A 12,656-nucleotide genomic window follows, 5' to 3' on the forward strand; every position below is an offset into this window, starting at 1 on the left:
GGATTAAGCCACAATCCTGAGTTGCAGAAGTCGTTATCAAAAAAATCTTTGCAAGGATCCACATTAAGAAGGATAAGGGCATGTGAGCAAAAACTTGGTCAAACAGGTGAAATGAAAAGAGTGCTGGCGCAGCAGCAAGAGTTTTAAAGAAAGAATTCGTCAGTGTCCAACCATCTGAAGGCATAACTTGCAGATCAAAATTTCAATTTCTCTACAGGCAAAAGTTTAAGGAGTTCTATGAGAGTTGCATGTTTGAGGAAATGACAGACATGGAAAGGTGCAAGACTGTTGAGATGTTTGACTGTCAGGATGAATGTAGGTTTACAGATACAGGGAGCAATGTAGAAAATGTCCATAGGATGTTGGAATAACTGGGGTACACACCAAGGAGCAGCTTTGTAAAGCCTGCCAGAGAAGTTCAGGGCTGTACATCCACCATCCCAATAACCAGGGACTAATGCAGCAAGTTTCTGGACAGCGAGTGTAGCACTGTTAAATGTTCCAGTTTCACATGAAGAGATATGGCTGTGAGTTAAAACATGGATAGCAGAGTTTTGAATGATCTCATATTTAGAAAAGTTAGAATGTAGAAGACTAACTAAAAGAGCATTGATCACCTTTATTTGGATCAAATCTCTTACGTCTCTGGATTTCTATTTAAGTAAACAGGATTTAAATTCTAAAGGTACCGTGTTGGGATTTGAACTAATTTTCTCTGGATTATTAGTCAAGTCCTCTGGATTACTGATCCAATATCATAACCAGTGTACTAGCCTTTTCATAAAAATTAAAGATTAAATGCAGAATACTGAAACAGATAATTTATTAGAGAGAGGTGAATGTCGATGAAAATTCAGATCCATCTTCTCAAGAACCTGATACAGGTACTCATTCTGGTCTGATTCCATGAGGTCAAAGGTCACAATTGATCGGCTGCCCTGCCCAGTTGATCTTTGAATAGGTTTGCTCTGTCTCGGATCTTCAGTCTTGTACTGAAGTATGGCTTCAATGGACAAGGTAGTATAAATTTTCCCAGTTGGATAGCCCCCAAAATGCGTGTACTCGACTTCCAAGACTGGGACATTCCCTTTGCAGGTACAAGGCAGCATGACTTGTTCCCAAAGGAATCCATAAACTAGGACAGGTAAAAAACCTGGAAAAGGATCGGAAGTATTTATTCATATATATTAGCTAATGCGACTGTCATACCAAGCTTAGAAGTCATTTGTCCAATATACCTAAGGTCATCCTTACATTACAGAATGGAATGAACAGCTGATGATCTCATCCTGGGAGATTGTCCCTGCTTGTTTAAGGAATCTCATAATAGTTTCAAAAGAATATCAGCATGTAAACATTGAACTAAATGGCCTTCAGCTGTGCCATTGCATTCCTGCGATTCAGTCAAAATCATTGATCACAATTGTGAATTTACTGTGGTGTTTCTGTAACATGAGACCCTCAGCATGCCAGCATGTTATTGCTCCAGCAGAGCATTATATTATTAATCGGCTACACCTCCTTTATTGATCGAATATGTTCTATTTGTCAACAATTCAATTTAACAGTTGTGCTGAAAAGAACTGATACATTTAAAAGTGACTGAATTACCAGGAAGAGAAGTCAGTGAAGCAGTCCACTTTGGAGTGATGGTTGAGGAAATTTAGAGGCTGTGTCTTTGAAAGTGAAGAACTAGTGGAGGAGTCAAATGTTTTGATGAGAAATAGAAACAGAAAAGGCAAGTCTGGCAGCATCTGTGGAGACAGAAGAAGAGTTAACATTTCAAGTATAATGATTCTTCTTCCGATCTAGAATTAATGAAAGTTATCATTAATATCTGGGTGGGTTGCTCAGAAATCCATTGACAACCTTCTGCCAGTTGACAACATGGGGTGTTTGATCACAGCATGTCTATTAACCAATAAGACTGTTGTAAAGTTAAATATGCATGCATTTTAGATAATTTCACATTTGCAACTTTGATGCTAATACTTTTATGCATTAATTCTATCTTCATCAAGAAAATCTGCTTTCTGCTGGGAGTAACTTTAACATATCGCTATCAAAATCAACCATTTTGCTTTACAAATTACATCAATAATGAGAGAGCATGCTCACAGCATAAAAGCACCGACATAAAATTTCAACAGGAATCAACTATTTCAAGGTACACAAAACAAACAACTTAAAAATCAAATGAACAAAGCTCTGAATATTCACACTTGGCAAAATAACAACTGACTCTTTACTAAAATCAAACCTGTAAATTCAGTCTAACGCAGGGTCATATGTAGTTTGCCTGCCAACAGGAAATGCCAAGACTGATGTTAAATGGGGGATTATCTCTCTCGAATCCCGTAATTCTTTCAGACGAACTTGTCATAATAACATAAGAAACAGGAGCAGGGGTAGGCAATCTGGCCATTTGAACCTGCTCCACCATTCAATAAGATCATAACTGATCTTTTTGTGACCTCAGCTCCACTAACCCGCCCTCTCACCATAACCCTTAATTCGTTCACTGTTCAAAAAATATCTATCTTAGCTTTAAAAATATCCAATGAGAAAGCCTCAACTACTTCACGGGGCAAGGAATTCCATAGATTCACAACTCTTTGGGTGAATAAGTTCCTCCTCAATTCAGGCCTAAATCTGCTCCCCCTTGTTTTGAGGTTATGCCCTCTTGTTCTAGTTTTACCCACCAGTGGAAACAAGCTCCCTCCTTCTATCTTATCTATTTGCTTCATAATTTTATATGTTTCTATAAGGTGCCCCCTCATTCTTCTAAATTCCAAAGATTATAATCCTAGTCTTTTTCATCTCTCCTCATAAGCCAACCCTCTCAACTCCAGAATCAACGTAGTGAATCTTCTCTGCATCTCCTCTAGTGCCAGCACATCCTTTCTCAAGTAAGGAGACCAAAGCTGAATGCAGTACTCCATGTGTGGCCTCAGCAACACCCTATACAGCTGCAACATAACCTCCCTGCTTTTAAACTAATCTCTCTAGCAATGAAGTCAAACTGAGTGGGATTAAATTCCATCTCACCTGAACACACCCTAATCTCAGGACAGACTAAGATTGGAGTTCAGATTACAATTTTAGAAATAAAATTTCGATGCTTCACACATAGTCAAGTTTCTTCATTATCGTCCTAGTCAGGTTCTCCATAAAAGTCACATGACACGATTCAATTATAATCAAGCCTCACTTTTCATAATCCCATCACAAACATGACACAATCCAATAACACAAGCAAGATAATGGATTTGCATTATGGACTGCAATTCAGGACAAAAGTAATTCACACTAAGTTTTGTGATATACAGGACAATAACAAATTTACTATGCAACTTATTCAGATTAATTCATAAATAAGACACACAAAACCAGATGGTTTGATAGAAACATTTTAGATGGAAAAATAAAGACAGATGCTTGAAGTCAAACTCAAAACCAGCAGGGATGGTTTATCGCACTTCTTTTAATATTTTCCTGTAATGGTCACACAATGTTGCCTGCAGAGCCAATGATCAATATTCATTTTAACAGCCGTTCAGGTGGACCAAAGTCTTTTCTTGTATGAGAATTCTTTTTTCGAATGAGTCTAGAATTGTTGTCTTTTCAGTCACAGAGAGAAATGGTAAATTTGTAGGCTTCTACCATGTGTCTTCCACTGCATTCACTGTAACAAACTGGAGCTAGACCAATGAAAGGCTGTTGTCTGGCAGCTTTTCCTTAACTCAATGACTCCTGGTGCCACTGTCAGTAGTACCTACTTCACCGCTCCAAACATTGTGTACTTAAACTGTACACCACTCAATCCCACTTGAGCTTGAAGTTTCAGAATTCAAAAAAAGAACTCACTTGGTATCTTTTAGCTACATAGCAGTGTCCAACTTGCATTTTTGAGTTTATAGTCCTTTAGGAAAATATGTTGTTCTTAAACAGAGCAACAAATGTTTATTTGAAAAGAGGATACTTGCAAAATCAGGCACATGAATGAAAAATGCCCATCCTGATTGATGAACCCAAGGATAACACGTGCTCTTGGATTCCCTGACATGGCCTGAATGCAACTGACATGTCTCATGTGAAAGAAAACACTGTCTGAAACATTGAGAAATGATCGTCCCAGCCTCAGGATTAACAGAAAACTTTCAGTCACAGTCAGAGAGAATGTAAGCTACCCCTGGCAATGACTACTGTAAAGAGAAAGCAGGAGGGTTCCTATTTATAAGGCAGACAAAGCTTAGTCAAATGTGACATTAATGGTGTAACATGTGCACAGGCTGGTCATTATTTTGTACAGTTTTCGTGGTCAAACCTGTAAATACCACATTGATTGCAATTGAATGAGGTCCAATTGTCACATAATTACCCAAAGCAAATGTGCATTTTATACAACTTTTCAGGGCACTGAATACAATATATTTATTACCAAAAGCATAGTAAGTTGCACATGTCTTCATTCACAAAGTGTTTGTGAATGAATACACATACACATTAGAAACATCAAATCATCAGTCATTCAGTACTAATACCTATAATCAATCTCATCAGTCAATTTATTGTCTATCCCTAAAGGAAGAATCCCAACATGTGGTAAAGCAGAAACAAAATTACATCAGTATAACTTGAAAGATCAGTGTTCATATTGTCAGTCAAGCATGTGCCCAGGTAGCACACTACTCATGCCATCAAATCCTATCAAGGACAGACAAGCCTGTTCCACTCCCATCAGAAATTGGGCTCCATCCATGCTTCATTCTTAAAAGACAGACAGATATTAAGATCAACCTTTTTTAAAAAAAAGAAATGTATCATCAAGCATTGAGCATGTTCATGATATGAAAACAGTAACATAAAATTTCAAGGCAACCACTATTTCTTTTTAGCATTTTCAATGTCCATTTCTCCACATGCTTCCTTCAGCCATTTATGTATAGATCTTGTTACAATTATGTTATAATTACTTTGCTAAGAACACCATAAACAACTCTTGATGTCCTTCAAATCATATCACAGAATCTTATGGTCACCTGAGAGAGCAGACAGAGACTTGGTTTAAGATTTCAACCTGAAGACACAGTTTCTGACAAAGACCAGAAAGAATATTTTCCTCCCATCAAGTGGACAAATTACTTTGCTGGTGACCAGTGTGGCTGCCATTATCAGCTGCCATACTGTACACATCAATTCAATAGGATTAAACCATTGAGCATTCATGCTTCAATTTCACTTTAATCAGAACTTGCACAAAATTCCAGTTTTGACTTCAAGATACCTCAAAGCTCATTTCAAGTCTGTGAATGATGCTATTTCTGTTCTTACTTCCCACTTCATCTACTCCTCATCTTTGAATCAAAACTATTCACACTGATACAGTAATAAATGGATGCAATCTTGTTATAGTGTTCCCAACATGTAGCATCAGCACATTAATGAAGCATTGCAGCTAGCCTCTGTTGTTGACTGTGCTGTCATCACTGATACAGTTTTTATGATTGCTATCTGTGCCATTATGGGGAAGACCATTGTGAGATAACTACAATTCATTGTTACACTTGGCTAGTTCAATGTTGAAAGAAAGTCATATTTACTAATTTGTTCGTTAAAAAGTAACAATAAGATGAATAAATGGGATTTCCTGACGGCATTCAATAAAGTGCCATTTCAAAGGTTACTTCACAAATTAAAAGTTCATGGCATATGAACAGGAGTAGAAGATTGTTTAAACAACAGAAAGCAGAGAATAGGGATAATTGTTTGGGTTGACAGGCTGTAACTAATAAGAGTGCCACAGGGATCAGCACTGGGGCCTCATGACGTATAGACATAAAGGGCTACATGTTCATGAATTAGTGAGACTCCAAGAACCTTTAAAATGAAAGTCCCACCCCAATTCCAGAAGTTTTGCTTTTCATCAGTATGGGAAGTGGGCCATTAAGTGCACTTTTGGGAAACCTGATCTCAGCTGGACCATTTAAATTCACGTGAATACCCATGCCCACACCAAAGTTTCTTTTTCTGTTCTGATGAAGTTTGCACCCATTGGGCTGGATAGTGGCCTTAACCATGCTTGACTCTGACCTCTGACCTCATCCTTCCCGAAACAATATGCTTGTCCTCATTTCCCAACACATCATATGCAAGGAATCATTCTCTACTATTTTGACCACCTCCAGCATAATGCTACAATCCACCCCTGTGAACATTCCAGAAGTAGCAGTCCCTCTTTGACATCCTGGTCTCCCTTCAAAACCTCATCTCCCTCCATTGGCATCTTCTCATATAATTGATGGTGTAACACTTGCCCTTTTCCCACCTCTCTTCTCATTATCTAAAGTCCCCCACACTCCTTTCAAGTAAAGCAGTGATTTACTTGGACTTCTTCAAATCTAATGTAATGCATTCGCTACTCACAATGTAGTCTCCTCTACATTGGCAAGACCAGGATTAGACTGGGTAACCACTTTGCAGGGCATCTCTGGTCAGTCAGCAACCATTACACTGACCCCCAAGTCACTTGCTTTTTTAATACACCATCTTATTCTCATGATTACATTTCTGTCCAAGTCCTGTATTCTGGCAAAGCCCACTGCAAGTTGGAGGAACAGCACCTCATTTTGCATTTAAGCTAATTACAGTCTTCAGGACTCAACTACGGGTTCAACAATTTCAGACCATGAACTCTCTCTCCCATTTTGTTTCTCTGCCTGCAAACCAGCCATCCCAACCCAGTATCTGCTTTTCTTAGTTTTGCTTTCAGCATAGCTGACCTATATTCTCCTAGTAGCATCTACTCTGAACTTCTCTTTTCTTTACAATCATTAATCCTCATTTTTCCACTTATCAATAATTTTCCTTCACCTTCTCACCACTGTTCCACTTGCTCATCTCCATCCTTTTCTATAGTTTAAAGCCCATCACTTTCTGCCTCTCCCCTCAGTTCGGAGGAGCAGTACTTGAACATTTACACTTGTTTCACTCTCCACAGACCTGCTGAACTTCCCCACCATTTTCTATTTTGATTCCATATTTAACTTCTTTAGTTTAGTGGTGCCTGTCTCTCAAAGAGCATTTCCTTCTCAGTGCAATATATCTTTGTCTGGTGTGGAAATATTTCCATAAACACCTCTCAGTGCTTCACACCATTGTATCCTTTAACCTATTTTGCTACTGCACTATTGCCAACTCTGTCTACATACTCTACATACATAACATGATATTTTGTCATGTTATGATCATTTTTGTTTATAGATAATTTGTTACAAGATAATTAATTCTGTCTCATTATATATTTGGCGGTAGTTGAAAGTAATGAAATTATGTTAGAACCGTGGCCATCCTGCAATTCAAGTGCTTTGCACATTTCTGTCCTCCATATGTTAAAAAGCACATAAGCACCCTGGGAAAGGATGCAATTTGCCCCTCTAGATCTCTTTGTTCCTGCACCACATTCAGCTTTGTACAATAACACTCCAGGCAATGATGAATAACAGTGAGATCAGCAAAATCCATTCCCTTGTGTCACTTGTGAACTCGCTGGTGTTTCAGCAGGGTGAATGATCGAGTGAATCCTTTCCCACAAATGGAGCAGGTGAACGGTCTCTCCCGAGTGTGAACTGGCTGGTGTCTAAGAAGCTCAGATGAATTGGCGAATCCTTTCCCACAGGCTGAGCAGCTGAATGGCCTCTCCCCAGTGTGAACCCGCTGGTGTCTGAGAAGGTGTGATAATTGAGTGAATCCCTTTCCACACAAAGAGCAGGAGAATGGTCTCTCACCAGTATGAGTGCGTTGGTGTGTCAACAATTCATTTCTGCTCTTAAAGCTCTTTTCACAGTCAGAACATTTAAAAGGTCTTTGATCTGTATGAATACGCTGGTGTTTAAGCAAGTTGGATAATGTAGTGAAACGCTGTCCACAGTCAGTGCAGGTGAATGGTTTCTCCCCAGTGTGAACCCTTTGATGTGTCTGGAGGTTGGACAACAGAGTGAATCCTTTCCCACATACGGAACAGGTGAATGGTCTTTCCCCAGTGTGACTGCGCCGATGAGTTTCTAGCTTTGAGGGGTAATTAAATTGCTTCCCACAGTCCTCACATTTCCAAGGTTTCTCCATAGTGTGACTGCCCTTGAGTTTCTCCTAGTTGGAGAATCAGCCCTGTGCACAGAATGAACCATGTGTATGAGTTATGTGACATATTTTTCCAATTTCAAGCTCTTTCCACAGTACTCCACTTAAACACTCTCACTTGAATTTTTTTTTCCCATAGGTAGAATGGACAAATATTTATCCACATTTAAAAGCTGATGATATTCCTGTTCTGACAATTCCAAGGGGCTCTTTCAGGATTTGATATGATGATAGACTTAGGTTTCCTGCCTCCAGATGCATCCCTTCTGGTATTCTGTAAAATTAATACAAAACAACGAAAAGAAATGAAAAGGAACGAAAATTCAAAAAGGCAGATTGTGCAATTGAAAATAAATGAAATGGTGATCTGTGATGCTAGTAATAGAAAAAATGTGACTGAAAGCCACAGCGTTTTCATAAAAACCTACATTCGATAAAACTAATCTTTTAAAATCTGTACATACATAGTCAAATGGTTTAAAAGCCTCTTCAATAATACTTATATCTATACAATTTTTTTTTCGGATTAAGGAGCAGCTGGTTTAGCATCCTATAATGTATCACCTTGTTGTGGTTCTGTTCGCCGAGCTGGGATTTGTGTTGCAGACATTTCATCCCCTGTCTAGGTGACATCCTCAGTGCTTGGGAGCCTCCTGTGAAGCGCTTCTGTGATCTTTCCTCCGGCATTTATAGTGGTTTGTCTCTGCCGCTTCCGGTTGTCAGTTCCAGCTGTCCGCTGCAGTGGCTGGTATATTAGGTCCAGGTCGATGTGTTTGTTGATAGAATCTGTGGATGAGTGCCATGCCTCTAGGAATTCCCTGGCTGTTCTCTGTTTGGCTTGTCCTATAATAGTAGTGTTGTCCCAGTCAAACTCATGTTGCTTGTCATCTGCGTGTGTGGCTACTAAGGATAGCTGGTCATGTCGTTTCGTGGCTAGTTGGTGTTCATGGATGTGGATCGTTAGCTGTCTTCCTGTTTGTCCTATGTAGTGTGTTGTGCAGTCCTTGCATGGGATTTTGTATATTGTGTTGGTTTTGCTCAAGCTGGGTATCGGGTCCTTTGTCCTGGTGAGTTGTTGTCTGAGAGTGACTGTTGGTTTGTGTGCTGTTATGAGTCCTAGTGGTCGCAGTAGTCTGGTTGTCAGTTCAGAAATGTTTTTGATGTATGGTAGTGTGGCTAGTCCTTTGGGTTTGGGTTGAATTTGCGGAAAGGCTGTTTGTTCTAACCTTTACATGACTGCTTCTGCTATGAGTCCATTGCATTACTGCTTCTGCACAAAACAAACATCCCACTCAGACCCATAGTATCACTACCAGGGACACCATCACACAAACTGGCTAAAGAACTACAGTAGAAACTGAAACAGCTAATCAGCGGACCCAGACACTCTATACAGTCAACATAGGAATTCTTGGACATCGTCAGAAATATACACATAGTCAAGGAAGAAACAATGGTCTCATTTGATGTAACGGCACTCTTCACCTCTATCGACAAAACTCTAGCCAGAGAAATAATAGCCAACCTGCTGGACATACAGAACAGACAACAAGACCAGGAACCTATCAATAAAGATTGCATACTCAAACTACTGGACCTGTGCCTCACAACACACTTCACATTCAACAACTAAATATATGAACAAATTAACAGCACACCCATGGGCTCACCTATCTCTGGACTCATAGCAGAAGCAATAATGCAAAGGTTAGAACAAACAGTCTTACCGCAAATTCAACCCAAACTCTGGGTCAGATATGTAGATGATACCTCTGTAATCATTAAAAACACAGAAATAGAGAACACACACCGGATCAACACCACACTCACAGGAATCCGATTCACTAGAGAGGAAGAAAAGGACAACCAACTCCCATTCCTAGATGTGATGGTACAGAGAACACCGAATGGACATTTCACCACAAAGGTATACAGGAAAGCCACACACACAGACCAAGTCCTAAACTACAAAAGCAACCACCCCAACACACACAAAAGCAGTTGCATCAAGACAAAAGGACCACAACACACTGCAGTACACCAGAACTGCAAAAAGAGGAAGAACAAAAACAGATGCACCCACAATTTCATCAACAGATGCCTAAGGGAAAGACAACGGAATGAGGACATGCCACAACCCAAAGGACTAGCCACACTACCATACATCAAAAACATTTCTGAACTGACAGCCAGACTACTGCGACCACTAGGACTCATAACAGCACACAAACCAACAGCCATTCTCAGACAACAACTCACCAGGACGAAGGATTCAATACCCAGCATGAGCAAAACCAATGTAGTGTACAAAATCCCATGCAAGGACTGCACAAAACACTACATAGGACAAACAGGAAGACAGCTAATAGTCCGCATCCATGAACACCAACTAGCCACGAAACGACATGACCAGCTATCCTTAGTAGCCACACACGCAGATGACAAGCAACATGAGTTCAACTGGGACAACACTACTATTATAGGACAAGTCAAACAGAGAACAGCCAGGGAATTCCTAGACGCATGGCACTCATCCACAGATTCAAATCAATAAGTACACCGACCTAGACCCAATATATCGGCCACTGCAGCTGGAACTGACAACCGGAAGCGGCAGATACAAATTACTATAAATGCCGGAGGAAACATCACAGAAGCGATTCACAGGAGGCTTCCAAGCACTGAGGATGTCACTTAGACAGGGGACGAAACGTCTGCAACACAAATTCCCAGCTCGGCGAACACGACCACAACAACGAGCACCCGAGCTACAAATCTTCTCCCAAACTTTGAATGTATCACCTTTTACAATTTTACTGCTGAAATTACTTGGTACGACTATACTCACATGTACTCAAGGTTAAACCGACAGTTTTCTGGCCGATCTCCATGCCAGTGTAATCCACAATTCCACATCAAAGGCTTCGTTAATAGCGGCTGCAGTTCCCACAATTCCTCACGGCTCGGAAACCGCTCTATCCATTGTACACCGGCTCTCCGTGCACATGCGTGAGGTCTTCTGGACAGTCCCTTTGTTATGCGTCAGACTCAGTGAAAATGAGAAAAGAAAGCGTGAGACGGCGGCTCGAATCGGGGAAGCACAAGACCATCTGTTTAATGGTGCACCCCTTCCCTCGGGTCCTGGGGACCCAGTGACTCTGATTCGGGGCCGCGATTCAGATCTTCTCGATGCTTTCGCCGGTCGCGCGTTCAGCCGCCTGGTGTCGCACTGCGCATGCGTCACTCGGCCTGCGGTCATCGCGGGGGCGGGCAAGTCGTGCGCCTGCGCAGAGCCGCCCTTCTGCGGGAACCAGAGCTGCTTCTGTCTCGCGGGGTATTCTGGGTAGGGGCATTTGCCATTGCCTTCAGGTGGTCATTTAATGGAACAACTGAGGATGTTGGAGATCTGAAGCAAAAAGTGCTCGAGAAGTTCAGCAGGTCTGGCGGCATCTGGGGAAACAAAAACAGTTAACATTTCGGGTCCAGTGGCCCTTCGTCACCACTGAAAAGCAGCTGAAAAATAGTAGTATTCATGTGAGGTTGGGAGACGGAATGGAGTTTTTCGAATAGGTAAAGAAGGTACACATTGAGGGAGGGAAATTAGAAACAGACAAAAGGAGTGCTGATAATAAGTCAGTCAAGAAATAAATGCTAAATAAATGTTAATGGGAAGTGTGATTAGTGAAAATATGATAGCTCAGAACGACCCATACAGAGCAGGACCGAGAGGTGTGGAGAAGGGTAGCAAATATGGATGCTTTGAAATTGTTAAACTCAGTGTTGAGTCCTATCTAAACAGAAGATGAAGTGTTATTCCTTCCCCTCATATTGAGCTTCACCGGAGCACAACAGCAAGCCTGGGACAGAAATGTTGGCATGGGAACATAGTGGTGTGTTGGAGTAGCATACAAGTGGAAGTTTGCGGACATTTTTCCACACAGAGCTTAGATTGAATGAAATACAAGTAAATCACTGCTTCTTCTGAAAGGAAGGTGTGGTGAGTTGTTCGAGGAGTGGATAAGTCTGTCCAGGTGGGAATGGTTCCTGTAAGATGTGGACGAGAGAAGGGAGGAGAATGAGTGCCTGGTGTTGGTGGCAGAATTTGTGGCAAAGAAACAGGCATAAACTAGTCCACAGTTAGAAGGTACCATTCACATCTTCGTGCCTGTGCAGATTCTTCAGTGTATTATCAAATGAGTTACAATCCCTTGATCTTTCTTCATAGTCTTTATTTATTTATCCAAAGCTTTCCTGAAACTTATTATTTAATCTTGTCACACCTCACTGGGACACTGGAAATCAAGACCTGCTATTCCCAGAGTTATCATAAAAGTTTTTTTTTTAAGTTTTTTTTATAAATGCAGACTCTTCAATTCACCTGATGTCCACACCCAGTTGACAAAGCATACACCAGTTTTTTTGTACTTAACAAAAATTACAATTTATTATAAGCAATTAGATTCTAGCTACAGGTAAACAATTATGAACTATCAGCATATAACTCTACTAGTTAAAAC

At 40.6% G+C, this 12,656-nt stretch overlaps 1 long non-coding RNA gene across 1 annotated transcript; it reads right to left on the minus strand.

The window, feature by feature from the left end:
• Nucleotides 1–3,464: 3,464 nt before the first annotated feature.
• LOC140454439 (uncharacterized) lies at nt 3,465–11,370 on the minus strand. The gene is made up of 2 exons (XR_011952687.1): nt 10,988–11,370; nt 3,465–8,413 (listed from the first exon to the last, which is right to left on the minus strand). It is a non-coding gene; the product is annotated as an uncharacterized lncRNA (long non-coding RNA).
• Nucleotides 11,371–12,656: the final 1,286 nt, after the last annotated feature.

The sequence above is a fragment of the Chiloscyllium punctatum genome, chromosome 29 (assembly GCF_047496795.1).
Source record: "Chiloscyllium punctatum isolate Juve2018m chromosome 29, sChiPun1.3, whole genome shotgun sequence".
In the NCBI taxonomy this organism is placed as follows: domain Eukaryota; kingdom Metazoa; phylum Chordata; class Chondrichthyes; order Orectolobiformes; family Hemiscylliidae; genus Chiloscyllium; species Chiloscyllium punctatum.